The sequence below is a fragment of the Somniosus microcephalus genome, chromosome 6 (assembly GCF_052327205.1).
Source record: "Somniosus microcephalus isolate GS21.2 chromosome 6, FLI_Smic_1.0, whole genome shotgun sequence".
Classification (NCBI taxonomy): Eukaryota; Metazoa; Chordata; class Chondrichthyes; order Squaliformes; family Somniosidae; genus Somniosus; species Somniosus microcephalus.
This window is the reverse complement of record NC_140992.1, coordinates 180,039,102-180,054,719: the sequence shown is the minus strand read 5'-3', so window position 1 is coordinate 180,054,719 and position 15,618 is coordinate 180,039,102. Positions and strand designations below refer to the sequence as shown.

The 15,618-nt window shown below is 49.7% G+C and overlaps 1 protein-coding gene across 1 annotated transcript in view; it reads left to right on the top strand.

Annotated features, from left to right (window-relative positions):
• LOC147116230 (RNA-binding Raly-like protein) overlaps positions 1-15,618 on the top strand; it is a 1,022,237-nt gene that overhangs the window by 90,437 nt on the left and 916,182 nt on the right. The gene's annotated exons all lie outside the window — the stretch shown is intronic.

Genomic DNA, 15,618 nt, shown 5'->3' with positions numbered 1-15,618 from the left:
GTCTAGTGAGCACCTGCTCTAGGTTGGCAAGGTGTTCACTGTCATTTTCACCTGTCACTAGGATGTCGTCCAAGTAACACTGAGTCCCCGGAATCCCATGCAGGACTTGTTCCATCGGTCTTTGCCATATCGCCAGAGCTGATGCTACTCCGAATACCAGTCGATTATGCTGGTAAAGACCTTAGTGAGTGTTTATCGTGAGATATTTCCGAGAGGATTCTTCAACCTCCATCTGCAAATATGCTTGTGCCAGGTCAATTTTTGTAAAACGCTTCCCTCCAGATAGTGAGGCGAAAATATCTTCTATCCTCGGGAGAGGATACTGTACTGTGTGAAGGACTGGGTTCACGGTCACCTTGAAGTCCCCACAGATGCGAACCTTCCTTGGCTCCTCAGACTTATTGTTTAACGTTTTCTTCATGACAGGAACGATGGGTGTCACCCACTCGCTCCAGTCTACCTTAGATAACACGCCTGCATTCTCCAGATTCACCAGCTCTGCCTCGACGGCTGGGCGAATTGCATATGGTACCGGTCTTGCTTTGAAAAACTTGGGAATTGCATTCTCTTCTATTTTTATCGCCGCGGTTACGCCTTTAAGAGTTCCCAGTCCTTGTTGAAGTACCTCTTTAGCGTTAGCTAAGATTTTTGACAATCGTCCAGGTGTGACGTCGTCATCCTTTTTACCAGCCACAGTCAGTGCCTGAATGGAGTGCCAGTCTAAACTTATCTTTCTGATCCATTCACGTCCCAATAACGGTGGTCCACCATCTTGCAGTATGTACAGATACAATTTCTATATTTCCTTGCCGTTGTATTCAACAGGCACCCTTATTTTCCCTCTGGGGTATACTTTTTGCCCCGTATACGTCTTCAAGACAATGGATGTGTCTTTCAAGGGTATGTGTGAGAATAGCCGCTCGTAGTCTCGTCGATTCATGACGGTCAGGGCTGATCCTGTATCCAATTCCATTTTGACTTGGGACCCTGCTATCGTGAGGGTGACCCAAATGGTTCGGTGATCCTCTTTTGCGATTACGTTGTGTAGTTTGAGACAGCTTAGTCTCTTGTTCCCGGATTCACTGTCGCTCTTCTGGTATTTGGAACTACTGTCCGTCATCTTTTGTACTTTCCTGTACTGTTCCTTAGTAGTTTTTTTGTTGTCGTTAGTCTTCTTCCCGGACCTGCAAACTCGTGCAATGTGTCCCATCTTTCCGCATTGCCTGCATGTTTTGTCCTTGGACCAGCAGTCCTTCTGGTCATGGGTTGTTCTGCCGCAGCGATAACATTTTTCAAATCCCCGTGTCATTTCATGGGTGCCGTATTCCTGTGGCTTTTGCTGTATTTCCGCAGCTCCCCTTGCTGCTGCTTCGTACGATACTGCCACGCTGAAAGCCTTATCTAGCGTCAGCTCTTTCTCTGAGAGTAACCTCTTCTGGGATCCTTCACTCAGGAGTCCACAGACAAATTTGTCCCGTAGGGTATCTGCCAGTCCTGCTCCGAACTGGCAGTGCTTTGATAGCTTGCGTAGTTCCGTAAGGTAATCAGCATTGCTCTCATCTTTATGCTGATTTCTCTTGTGGAATTTAAATCTTTCTGCTATCAGCAGCGGTGTAGGATTTAGGTGTTCCTGTAGGATATCAACAATTTCGTTAAAACTCTTCACCATCGGTTTGACTGGAGTGATGAGGTTCCGCAATAGGCCGTACGTTCTTGCGCCCATTAAGTTTAGTAGTACCGATACCTTTTTCTCATCGGCTACTTCATTTGCCTTGCAATATACTTCGACTCTTTCCACATACGTGGTCCAGTCTTCTATTGCATTATCGAAGGCAGTGATATTGCCAGTCTTCGGCATCTTGGAGATCTAAGATGGCGCCTCCCGCGCTTTGCCTTCTTCCCCGATTGATCAAAATGGCGCCTCCCGCGCTTTGCCTTCTTCCCCACTGGATTAAGATGGCGCCTCCCGCGCTTTCTGTCTTTTCCGCTGCTGCTAGCGCTGTTGCTGGCGTTTTTATGCCTTGATGGCGACGCCCTATGGTCTTCGCGCACTTCCCCCCCCCGCGCTGCTGCCAACGCCGTTCTTCGCGGTCCCCGTGGCAAACTGCAGCTCCTCGCGGCTTTCTGCGCTTCTAATTTCTTTTATTTTAATTACTGTTCCCGTCGTCAGAGCAGACCCTATGGGACACTTTCCTCCCTCTTCTCGGGTCTGTACGCTGCCCAGCTTCGTAGCACCGGCCGCGCCCTGTGTGCTCCACCCTCTCTCTCTCTCCCCTCTTCCCGACAATGCTGCCCGGCCCCATTGAAAAGCCACCCGATCGAGCTCTAGCCCGCCGCAGCCCAGGAAGGATCAGTGTACTACCTGCCACCAGCCCGATTAGCTGGAACACCATAGACTGGATAACCAAGCCCAGCTCTCGACAGCCTCTCCTGCAAATCTTCGAATTCGATGAATCAGAGGGCGGCTGCCCACGGTCGACGCCCGTTTCTTCTGTTTGTTTTTGTTTTCCTTTTGGACTTCTTCCTTCTGGCCTCGACCTCTAACAACTTCGCTTCAGGGATGGATCCCCGTGAGGTGGTGCAGAACTGTAGGTAAGTTCGGATCTGTTCGTCGCCAGAGTAACGTCCGTGTGTAATTGAGACACGGACTGCAGGAGTTGGTGATAACAGGTTTTTACTGAATGGCGACAAAACTGGAACTACTATACAAAGTTACTACACAGGCTTATATACAGGAGTGGTCACTACTGGTACTGCAGTATACAGGGGCTGCAGAATATAGTTCCTTCTTCAAAGTACATACACTACAGAACCAATGTGGGAGGGAATAGAACTTGTTAGGGGAGTGATGTTGCTGTGTAAAAGAAAGAAAGGCTTGGATTTATATAGCACCTGTTATGACCTTAGGACTTCCCAAAGCGCTTCACAGCCAATGAAGTACTTTTTGAAGTGTAGTCGCTGTTGTAATGTAGGAAACGCAGCCGCTAATTTGTGCACAGCAAGCTCCCACAACAGCAATAAAATAAATGAACATTATTTTGAGCTTCACGACATTACCAAAAGCGTGAGCATCATCTGTTTTTTAGGTGTTGGTTGAGGGATTAATATTGACCAGGTCACCAGGGAGAACTTCCCAGCAAACAATAACTAAAAGATTAATTAAGAAAGGGAAGATAGATTATGAAAGTAAACTAGCAAAAAATATAAAAACAGATAGCAAGAGTTTCTACAGCTATATAAAAAGAAAAAGAGTGGCTAAAGTGAACGTTGGTCCCTTAGAGGATGGGACCGGGAAACTAGTGGTGGGGAACATGGAGATGGCAAAGACGCTGAACAAATATTTTGTATCAGTCTTTACAGTAGAAGACACTAAAAATATCCCAACACTGGACAAACAGGGGGCAATGGGGGGGGGGGGGGGGGAAGGAGCTAAAGACGATTAAAATCACTAAGGAGATGGTACTCAGTAAAATAATGGGACTTAAGGCGGATAAATCCCCCGGACCTGATGGCCTACATCCTAGGGTCTTGAGAGAAGTGGCGGTCGGGATTGTGGATGCATTGGTGATTATTTTCCAGAACTCCCTGGACTCAGGAAAGGTCCCGGCAGATTGGAAAACTGCTAATGTAACACCCTTATTTAAGAAGGGAAGTAGACAAAAAGCTGGAAACTATAGACCAGTTAGCCTAACATCTGTGGTTGGCAAAATGTTGGAGTCCATTATTAAGGAAACAGTAACAGAGCATTAGGATAAACATAATTTAATAGGACAGAGTCAGCATGGTTTTATGAAGGGGAAGTCATGTTTGACAAATTTGCTCGAATTCTTTGAGGATGTAACATACAGGGTGGATAAAGGGGAACCAGTGGATGTAGTGTATTTGGACTTCCAAAAGGCATTTGACAAGGTTCCACACAAAAGATTACTGATCAAGATAAGAAATCACGGGATTGGGGGTAATATACTGGCATGGGTGGAAGATTGGCTATCTAACAGAAAACAAAGAGTTGGGATAAATGGTTCATTCTCAGGCTGGCAATCAGTAACTAGTGGTGTTCCGCAGGGGTCAGTGCTGGGACCCCAACTCTTTACAATCTATATTAACGATTTGGAGGAAGGGACCGAGTGCAACATATCCAAGTTTGCCGACGATACAAAGATGGGAGGGAAAGCAATGAGTGAGGAGGACATAAAAAACCTGCAAAAGGACATAGACAGGCTAAGTGAGTGGGCAGAGATTTGGCAGATGCAATATAATGTTGGAATGTGTGAGGTTATGCCCTTTGGCAGAAAAAATCAAAGAGCAAGTTATTATCTAAATGGAGAGAAACTGCAAAGTGCTACAGTACAAAGGGATCTGGGGGTCCTGGTGCATGAAACACAAAAAGTTAGTATGCAGGTGCAGCAGGTGATCAGGAAGGCCAGTGGAATCTTGGCTTTTATTGGGGGATGGAGTATAAAAACAGGGAAGTCTTGCTGCAGTTATACAGGGTATTGGTGAGGCCACACCTGGAATACTGCGTGCAGTTTTGGTTTCCATATTTAAGAAAAGATATACTTGCTCTCGAGGCGGTTCAGAGAAGGTTCACTCGGTTGATTCCGGAGATGAGGGGGTTGACGTATGAGGAAAGGTTGAGTAGGTTGGGACTCTACTCATTGGAGTTCAGAAGAATGAGAGGCGATCTTATCGAAACATATAAGATTGTGAGGGGGCTTGATCGGGTGGATGCGGGGAGGATGTTTCCACTGATGGGTGAGACTAGAACTAGGGGGCATAATCTAAGAATAAGGGGCTGCGCTTTCAAAACTGAGATGAGGAGAAACTTCTTCACTCAGAGGGTAGTAAACCTATGGAATTTGCTACCCCAGAGAGCTGTGGAAGCTGCAACATTAAATAAATTTAAAATGGAGATAGACAGTTTCCTAGCAGATAAGGGAATTAGGGGTTACGGGGAGAGGGCAGGGAAGTGGACGTGAGCCTAGATTCGGATCAGCCATGATCCTATTGAATGGCGGAGCAGGCCCGAGGGGCCGTATGGCCTACTCCTGCTCCTACTTCTTATGTTCTTATGTTCGAATAGTGCCGTGGAATCTTTTATGTCCACCTGAGAGGGTGGGAGGAAAGTGCTGAGTGGGATGTCTTGGAACTTGGTACTGGGACGCTTACTGATACTAATTGACATTGAGACAGATGCAGAAGCTCAATGTTTACACACCTGTGGGGAGCTCCACTGCAGGCCAATTAAAGTTTAAACATATGGAGAGCACAGGTGGGAGGATGTGCATTCTCAGTGCATTCAATTAAGTCTGTCAAGTATTTAAGAGATCACAGAGACCCCCTGAACACTTTGCACACCTGGTTTGTCATCACACTCGAGTTATACTGCAGGTGGTGCCAAACTCGAGAGGTGTGAGACCACCTCCTCTAGGGGTCTCATGCTGCTCCCCTATATAGTCAGGTCACAATGAAGTGGGAACCACCTTTCAATGACACTGCAGTCGCAGCAGTAGCACTGTGCTACGAAAGTCATAGTTTCCAACATCACTAGACAGAACAGGATAAAGCCAAACCTATCTTGGCATTCAGTAAAATCTAGGGATGAGCAAACATTTCGATTTGCTTTGTCCATTTTAAGAGTCAAGTCTTTTGACACAGCATTTTGTGTCATCCAACTTTGATTCAGATCCATTGATGTACCACTCAATGACTGTGAGTGTCCCATTAAGAGCCAAGTCAATTTACTTCCCAACTTGTGACCTTTTTGTAAAAACACAAGACATTTTTTTTTTTGCTAAGCTACTCCTTTTTCGTGATGAAACTGAAAATATCTTGACCTTTATAGCTGTACATAGCTCATTTTCCCCAAGCATGTCGGGTTATGGCAATAAAGACGTTAAAACTACATGGTACCTTTAAAAAAGAGTGGCAAGTTCAGTGACCTTGGAATGTTAAAGCTGCATGCTACAGTGTGTTACTACTATGAATCAAAGCAAATGAAGTGCTAATTTGATGAGCAGTAAATGGAATTGGAGCATTTAACTAGAACATGGGAAAGTCACATTGGTGACAACATAGCGTGTCAGTGAAGTGTCAGGTCAATGGAAACACAAAATTGAGTTTTGTTTTTGATACTTTTTATTTGAAGAATTGTGGTTGTATCAGCTGTACAAGTGACATGACACTGAGAGGAATCGAATAGCAACCTTGCGTAAACAATTAGGTTGACCAATGAGTGTAGAAGTGCTCAGAAGTACGCCAGCAAAAAATAGCATTTTGAGGACAACCAGTACTATCCTGAGTGTTCCCTCACACAACTCATGGTCAGCGGGCCTTAGTCACTGTGGCCTGATGTGATGAACCCCAACCATGGTAGACTCAGAAAGCTATCATTGAAAGAGGTCAACCAGTAGATGGCCCACTCCCACTCCACGCAGCAATGCAAGGCAACCAACACACTGGGTCTACTGCTGCCTGCCTGAGTTCAGGTCACACGTCAGATGGCTGATGGACCTGTTCTTGTCACTGACATTAACACCGAATCATCACTGGTAGCAATCCAGGAACAGGCATCACATCCTGATGACAGCAATTTTGCTGTAACAGAGGACAACTATGATTTGTTTTTTTCTGATTAGATACCAACAACAACAACAACCTGTATTTACCAAAGCCAGGGATGAAAAACTGTGGCTCTGAGAGACTTGTCCTGGGACAATTTCCACTGGAGTAGAGAAGGCTAAGAGGAGATTCATGAGAGATTTTAAGAATTATGAAAGTTTTTGATGGGCTGAGTAGGGATTTAAAATTGTCAGCAAGAGAGTGAGAAGCGAGGTTAGGAGAATGTTCTCTGTGCAGAGGCTTGTTAAAACATGGAAAGCTTTGCCACAGGGAGTAGTTGCAGCTCCGTTTGAAATATATAGATTAAAGTTAATAGCAGCCTTTAAAGGTGGCCAACATTTTTGTCCGCACATATAGCCACGTACCTTTAAGTGGGGGCATCCCTTTAAATTTACCCAAGACCATTTGTATGCAGCCATTTAAGGGCTGTTGCATATGATTTCCGTGCTCTCCTCTGGTGAGCTCCTAAGACTGCCCACACCATGTAAATGAAGCTGAGCTGGCAAATCAAGCAGGGTCAACAAACTAATATTCGGGCAGATGCTAATAACGCACTGATCTACTAACACCCGACTGGAGGCCGATCAGAAAATCTATGTGGTGCACTACATGGGAGGGGATACAAGAATGTGTCTCCCCTGATAGTTCGGTTGGTTAAGATGGTGAGTAGCAGAGCCATACAGACAGCAGGGCCCCAGGTCTGATCTCCGTTCTATGTTAAGTAAGTTAATTTCAGCCATGGTGACAGTAGATGGGCACATTTGGCCTCAGCACCTTTGGGTTAGGGAGGGAAAAACCGTCTAGGGTTCCCATTTCTGACCACTCTTCCATGGTCCCTGTGCACTGTTGGTGCAGACAGGATCAGGGTCGGTTGTGATGCCCCTGCGGATGGGTGGCCTGGCGGCACTGGCACTCTAGGTTGCCACATGAAGGATGGCTGCCCGAGGTTCTAGAAGATAGCCAATGCCTGTAGGACCATACCCCAGCAAGGAGTCTGAACCCCTGCAAGGAGAGAAAACTGGCAGAGAATTAAAAAAAAAACTTCTATTAAATAAAGAAAAATAGAAATAGAAAACATACACTTCAAAAAAAAAAATTCCATTATCGATCTATTAAGATATCAGCAGACATAACAACTAAAACAAGTTCAAAATCCCATATTGCGATCTCAGTAACATATTGATTTTACTTGTTGACGCACTCGGAAGAATTGGCTGCAACAGGCTTGAATTCACTTCAGTGATTCGCCTGAACTGTTTAAATGTCACTCAGATGGATGTCCATCTGAAAAGACTCAAAACCAACAACTCCCTAGAGACAAGCAGTATATCCCCAAGAGTACAGTGAGTTGGAATCTGCAAAATGTTGATAATCACCATGAGGGAGTTGATACAGACAGGGAGCTCCCACTGGACTGGGAAAAAACGTGACGGCTGTTTGCAAAAATGGTGATAAAACAAACCCAAGTAACTACAAACCTGTTCATAGAATGATACAGCACACAAGCCTGTGCCGGCTCTCTGAAAGAGCTACCAATTAGTCCCGCTCCCCTGCTCTTTCCCCATAACCCTGCAAATTTTCCCCTTCAAATATTTATCCAATTCCCTTTTGAAAGTTGCTACTGAATTTGCTTCCACCGGCTCGCTGCATAAATGTTTTTAACCTCATGTGGCCTCTGGTTCTTTTGCCAATTACCTTAAATCTGTGTCCTCTGGTTACCGACCCTTCTGGAATCAGTTTTCCCTTAAATGGCTCCTCTTTCAAAGTCCTTTGCGATTTTGAACACCTCTATTAAATCTCCCCTGAACCTTTTCTGCTCTAAGGAGAACAACCCCAGCTTCTCTAGTCTCTCCACATAACTGAAGAGTCTCATCCCTGAAGTGAATTCATGCCTAGTAACTCCCATCTGCACCCTCGCTAAAGCCCAGACATCCTTCTTAAAGTGTGGTGCCCAGAATTGGACACAATACTCCAGCTGATTGCCTTCCATCAGTGGAATTGATCATTAGGAACAAAGAAGAGGATTGCCTGTACGTAAATAATTGAGTGACTGGCATTCAAAACTGTTTCAGAAGTGAGATATTCTGCCTGACTAAACTTCTTGGCCTAGAAATTCAGTCGCGCCACTTCTGGGGCGCTAAAGTCGGGCGGGCGCTAAAGTTAGCGCCCGCCGGAAAGTGTAGGCCACTTCGCCGAAATTCAGTAGATTTGGCCAAGGAGTTTGGGCGAGCGCTGAAACTGGCGTTGCACTCCTATCTTTAGGCGCTAAGCCGGCGGTGCGGACTGATAACGCCGAGGCCAGGCGCAGCGCAGGTGCGGTCATGTTTTGATTGACAGCAGACACCCTGACGCCGGCCAGCTCTTAAAGGGGGAAGGGTCGACTTTGTCTGCTGCCACGCCCTGGATAGTGGAGCCCTGCAGCTAGGCCTGAACACTGCTGGTGGACCCAAATAGCGCCTGAAGCCATGCAGAAGGCCCGTGAACGAGCGCAGCGCTTCTCAGAGCATGCTTTGAGGGTGCTGCTTAAGGCTTTTGAAAAGAGAAGAGAGATCTTGTGCCCGGACAGTGGCAAGAAGGCTCCCAGGAGGCAGTACAGGAGAGCCTGGAGGGAAATCGCCCACAGGGTGTCATCCACCAGCGATGTCCCCAGGAGTGCGGACCAATGCCGCAAGAAGTACAACGACCTCACTCGGATGGTCAGGGTGAGTACCCTTTCCAGTGTCCTCCTCATCCTTGCATGTGCACCTCACATTATGGGCAAAGGGACCTCAAAGGCCTAATGGCCATCCCTCCTCCCGCAGCTATGGCACTGGCATGATCATCAATAGCACTTTCTGCACTTTACACACTGGCCAAGCTATTCGACCATGGGAGGCAGTGCACACAACAACAGGGCACCACACTGGCCATGCTATTCGACCATGGGAGGCAGTGCACACAACAACAGGGCACCACACTGGCCATGCTAATCGACCATGGGAGGCAGTGCAGACAACAACAGGGCAACACACTGTACTTAGAGGCCGTCCTTTCTCTTGCAGGCCAAGCTGGCCAAGAATATGAAGAGCCGGAATGTCACCGGGGGAGGCCGTGGCCAGTTCCAGGAGCTCAGTGACCTGGAGGAGCGCGTGGCTCGACTCATGCGTGGCCGGGTGGTTGGCCCCGTTGCTATTGGAGATGCCGACCCTGTGCTGGGCCCCAATGGTAAGGACATGACCGTTTGGACCTCTCTCGTTCCCCTTGCGCTTCAGATCTACATCCTTTGCCACTGTCCGACCAATGCGCATAATGCCACCACTCATGCCTCCCTCGCTGACGCCCTGCCCTCACTCTAAAGCTACTCTTGTGCCTTCCTGCTTTCAGCTGGTGAGGAGGAGGTCCATGAAGCTGAGAGTGCCAGTCCCTCGGAAGAGGAGGACGACGAGGACCAAGAGGAAGGCGGCACATCGGGGGAACCCTCATCCGCGCCAGGGGATGGCAATGGAGGGGACACGTCTTGCCTGGAGGAGAGCCAGGGGGAAGTGTTGCAGGGGGGTGCAGCTCCTGGGCCCAGTGGCGTCCAGGCAGGCGGGAAGGGTCGGGCAGCACGGCTGCCTTCTCCCCAGAGGGGGGAAGTGTTGCAGGGAAGGGCAGTTGCTGGGCCCAGTGGCGTCCAGGCACGCGGGAAGGGTCGGGCAGCTCGGCGGCCTTCTCCCCAGATGGAGAGTCCACCCTCCAGTCCGGAGACGGTCCTCGCCCAGGAGGTGCGCCTCCTTGATGAAATGTCCACGGCCTCCGAGCGGCACCACAACGAGTTCATGGGGGTTGTGGGACAGTTGCCTCAGGCCATTGAGTCCCTGGCTCATAGTGTGGCCGCTTTCGGGGACTCACAGGCCAGGGGTGTCGAGCAACTCGCGGCAGCACAGGCCAGGGGTGTCGACCAACTCGCGGCAGCACAGGACGCGAGTCGTGAGTTCATGAGTGGTGCCGTGCAGACACTGGCTGATCTGATGTGGGCACAGAACAGGGCAGTTTGGGCACTCACTCCTGCCACACTCGCTGTGTCACGGAAGCATCAACAGGGCACCCGCCGCCCTGCTGCAGCACAGCGGTCTGGCCTCCACCAGATTGCTGCGCTTGCTGCAGTGCCAGCCCGGCCGAGTGCCAATGTCTCTGGCGACCAGCGAGCGCCTGGCATCAGCCAGCTTGCCCCCATTGCTGCAGCCGCCACTGCCACTCCCCCAGCCAAGGTGCGACGAGCTGCTGCAGAGACTGATGCTGCCCAGCCACAGCTGCAGCAGTCAGCAGCCGGACCCTCCAGGGCCGGACCTCGTCTAGGCCGACCCCCAAGGGCATCTGCCGTTACGCATTGCGGCCCTCAGGAGCCTTTCCCCAGCCTTCCAACACCCACAGGGCCCAGGTTGAGGCGGAGCAACAGGTCGGGCAGGGGCCGGAGAAGCCTGCACAAGGACTCGCCCTCTCGGCACACCAAGTAGAGGGTGTCGGCAACTGTTTTTTTTATATGGGGGTGTTTGTGTTCTGGAGGGGGGGGGCTTATTTTGGAAAGGCCGAAGATGAAGGCCAATTGGATTGACAAGTTTTGTTATTCCTCCCCAGGTTGTGGGAGTGAGATATGTTTTTCACTGTTTTTTGGGGGTCTTGTCTGTTTTTCTGTTTCATGTGGGAAGGGCCCTGAGTTTGTTAAATAAAGTTTTTTATTTATTCAGCTTGTCCAGGTGTCATGTTTCAAGTGGTTGTTGCGTTAACCGGCTGAGGGCTTGCGGAGCGGCTGCATTCAGGTGCGTTCATTGCCACAAGCCATTCCCTGACAGGGGGCCTAGAAGTGTCGTTCAATAAGCCGCCGGCGGACGGCCCTTGGACCTTGTGGCTCCCTTCTAGGCTGGTACTCCTCCTCCTCCTCCTCCTCATGGTCCTCCTGCTCGTCCTCCTGAGGTGGTGGCCCAACGTGAGGTGGCAGTGCCTGAGTCCTGCGGATAGCCAGGTTGTGCAGCATGCAGCAAACGACGACGAACTGGGAGACTCTATCCGGCGAATACTGTAGAGATCCGCCGGATCGATCCAGGCAGCGGAACCGTTGCTTCAGGACGCCAATCGTTTGCTCTATGATGTTCCTTGTGGCTTGATGGCTTTCGTTGTATGCCTCCTCCGCAGGGGTCCTGGGCGCGCGGAGCGGGGTCATGAGCCATGTGCACAAAGGGTAGCCCTTGTCCCCAATAAGCCATCCCCTTGGTGGAGGCTGTGCCTCGAACATGTCAGCCACAATAGTCTGGCGCAGGATAAATGCATCGTGGCTGCTTCCTGGAAAGCGGGCATTGACAGCTAGGATGCGCTGCCTGTGGTCACACACCAGCTGTACATTGAGGGAATGGTAGCCCTTCCGGTTGCGGTAATCCTCGGCATTGTCGATAGGTGCCCGCATAGCCACATGCGTGCAGTCAATGGCGCCCTGCACCATGGGGAAGTCGGCGATCCTGGCAAATCCGACTGCACGCTGCTCCTGCCTCTCTAGGGTCATGGGGAAGGAGATGAATTGGTGTCTCCTTGCGAAAAGGGCATCGGTGACCTGCCGGATGCAGCGATGCACGGCGAACTGGGAGATGTTCGCTATGTCCCCAGCAGCGGTTTGGAAGGAGCCGCTTGCATAAAAGTTCAGAGCCACCGTGACCTTCACTTCCACCGACAGAGACGTCCTGCACATCAGCTGTGGACGCAGATCTCTGTGAAGCAGCTGGCAGATCTCTGCAACCACCTCCCTTCTGAAGCGCAGCCTCTTAACACAATGCGCGGCAGTCATGGTGAGATAGGACACCTGCTGCCGGTATTCCCTGAGTGGGTAAGGCCTACGTTGCCGACGCCTGATGGCCCCTCTGCATCTAGGCATGGCTGCCCCTCTCACACAGCGTCTGCGAGCCCTTCGCACATAATGCTGGAACTGAGGGTTGGAACCCCATGCAGCCCCCATAATAAACTTGCAAACAGTGAAATCACAAAGAGTCAAATTTCCAAGCTCTGGCCAGAAGCCAAAAATACCTCCTATGTTGTCCCAAATCAGTAAGGTCTGTTCCTTGGTCTCTGTCCAGAAATCCAAAGCACTAAAGTCATTGCAGCAAAATGGCTGGCCTTTATAGTTCAGTGTAAGTGCCCTTTAATTAACGCTCCCCGAGGCCCGCAGGGCCTCTGCTGCGTTCCACTTCACAGTTCTTAACAGTGCCACGCCCACATTGGGCAGGCGCCACTGAATTTCCGGTTTGGGGCGCACAAACAGCGTTGCACGAGGAAATGACGTCATAAGCTGCGCGCGCAGCTGAGCGGGCGCAAACACTTTGCGCCGGCGCTAAATGTCAACTGAAGTTGGGCGTTGGCGCAGACCGGCCTGCGCCCGGGCGCTAAGTGCCTAGCGCTGGAAATCTACCCCTCTTATGGCGTTAACGGCTGGCGAACGCAACTGAATTTCTAGGCCCTTGATTTTTTTTGAGGAAGTGACATCCCAAGTTGAGAATGAGAAGCCTGCATAGATTTTCAGAAACCTTTGATAAGGTTCCACGTGGAAGGCTGCGACAAAAACTTAGAGCAATGGATCTCCAAAGTAAAACTTGGAGGTAGTTAAGGAATTGCCTAAATTAGAGGGAGCGGCTGAGTTAGAGGATCGATATGGAGGCTGGGGAGTTATGCTGAGTGGAGTGCCCCAGGGTTAACCGCTGCGGCCCTTGCCATTCCTAATTGACATTAAAAGACCTGTATTCAGAAACAAAGTACACCGTGCCACCACCCCTGGGTATGTCCTGTCCCGTCAGGTTTCATGGGAGGGACATGCGAGTTTGCTAAAGTAGACAATGAACTCCAGAAAGACATAGTCAAAATTAGAAGGAAAAATATTGACAGGGCTACGATGAAACGGGAAGGAGAGAGTGGGACTGGCTGAAGTGCTCTTGCAGAGAGCCGGCACAGGCTTGACAGGCCGAATGGCCTCCTTCTGTGCTGTAACCAACCATTCTATGATTCTGCAAGTGAGCAGAATTATGGCAGATGAAACTCAATACAGAAAAGCACAAGGCATTGGAAGAAAGAAGGCCCACTTACTCAATAAATGGTGTTGAACTAACTAGGGGAGAGGCATAAAGAGAGCTTGGCGACTCTATATTTAACATGCGGAGCAGCAACCTATAAAGCTAAAAGAATACTGAATCAGTGATGGGAGAGATTAACCGGCTTTAAATGGAACTCTTTGAGATATCAACCATCCACCTCATATAGCAGGAAAATCATGATAGCACCAATGTCAGTGCTCTGACTGAAAACAGCTAACTCAGTACAGACTGACGATTGAATCTGGGATCATCCTTATATGTATGGCTCAGACAGACTGTTTACCAGCTGAGCATCGCAGGCTATCAGTTTCAATGGTCCCATTGCCTGTGTTTCCTATGGTCCCATTGCCTGTGTTTCCTATGGTCCCATTGCCTGTGTTTCCTATGGTCCCATTGCCTGTGTTTCCTATGGTCCCATTGCCTGTGTTTCCTTTGGTCCCACTGCCTGTGTTTCCTATGGTCGCACTGCCTGTGTTTCCTATGGTCCCATTGCCTGTGTTTCCTATGGCCCCATTGCCTGTGTTTCCAATGGTCCCATTGCCTGTGTTTCCTATGGTCGCACTGCCTGTGTTTCCTATGGTCGCACTGCCTTTGTTTCCTATGGTCCCATTGCCTGTGTTTCCTATGGCCCCATTGCCTGTGTTTCCTATGGCCCCATTGCCTGTGTTTCCTATGGCCCCATTGCCTGTGTTTCCTATGGCCCCATTGCCTGTGTTTCCTATGGCCCCATTGCCTGTGTTTCCTATGGTCCCATTGCCTGTGTTTCCTATGGTCCCATTGCCTGTGTTTCCTATGGTCCCACTGCCTGTGTTTCCTATGGTCCCACTGCCTGTGTTTCCTATGGTCCCACTGCCTGTGTTTCCTATGGTCCCATTGCCTGTGTTTCCGATGGCCCCATTGCCTGTGTTTCCTATGGCCCCATTGCCTGTGTTTCCTATGGTCCCATTGCCTGTGTAACCTATGGTCCCATTGCCTGTGTTTCCTATGGCCCCATTGCCTGTGTTTCCTATGGTCCCATTGCCTGTGTTTCCTATGGTCCCATTGCCTGTGTTTCCTATGGTCCCATTGCCTGTGTTTCCTATGGCCCCATTGCCTGTGTTTCCGATGGTCCCATTGCCTGTGTTTCCGATGGTCCCATTGCCTGTGTTTCCTATGGCCCATTGCCTGTGTTTCCTATGGTCCCATTGCCTGTGTTTCCGATGGTCCCATTGCCTGTGTTTCCTATGGTCCCATTGCCTGTGTTTCCTATGGCCCCATTGCCTGTGTTTCCGATGGTCCCATTGCCTGTGTTTCCGATGGTCCCATTGCCTGTGTTTCCTATGGCCCATTGCCTGTGTTTCCTATGGTCCCATTGCCTGTGTTTCCGATGGTCCCATTGCCTGTGTTTCCTATGGCCCATTGCCTGTGTTTCCTATGGTCCCATTGCCTGTGTTTCCTATGGCCCCATTGCCTGTGTTTCCTATGGTCCCATTGCCTGTGTTTCCTATGGCCCCATTGCCTGTGTTTCCGATGGTCCCATTGCCTGTGTTTCCGATGGTCCCATTGCCTGTGTTTCCTATGGCCCATTGCCTGTGTTTCCTATGGTCCCATTGCCTGTGTTTCCGATGGTCCCATTGCCTGTGTTTTCGATGGTCCCATTGCCTGTGTTTCCTATGGTCCCATTGCCTGTGTTTCCGATGGTCCCATTGCCTGTGTTTCCTATGGTCCCATTGCCTGTGTTTCCTATGGCCCATTGCCCGTGTTTCCGATGGTCCCATTGCCTGTATTTCCGATGGTCCCATTGCCTGTGTTTCTGATGGTCCCATTGCCTGTGTTTCCGATGGTCCCATTGCCTGTGTTTCCTATGGCCCCATTGCCTGTGTTTCCGATGGTCCCATTGCCTGTGTTTCCTATGGGCCCATTGCCTGTC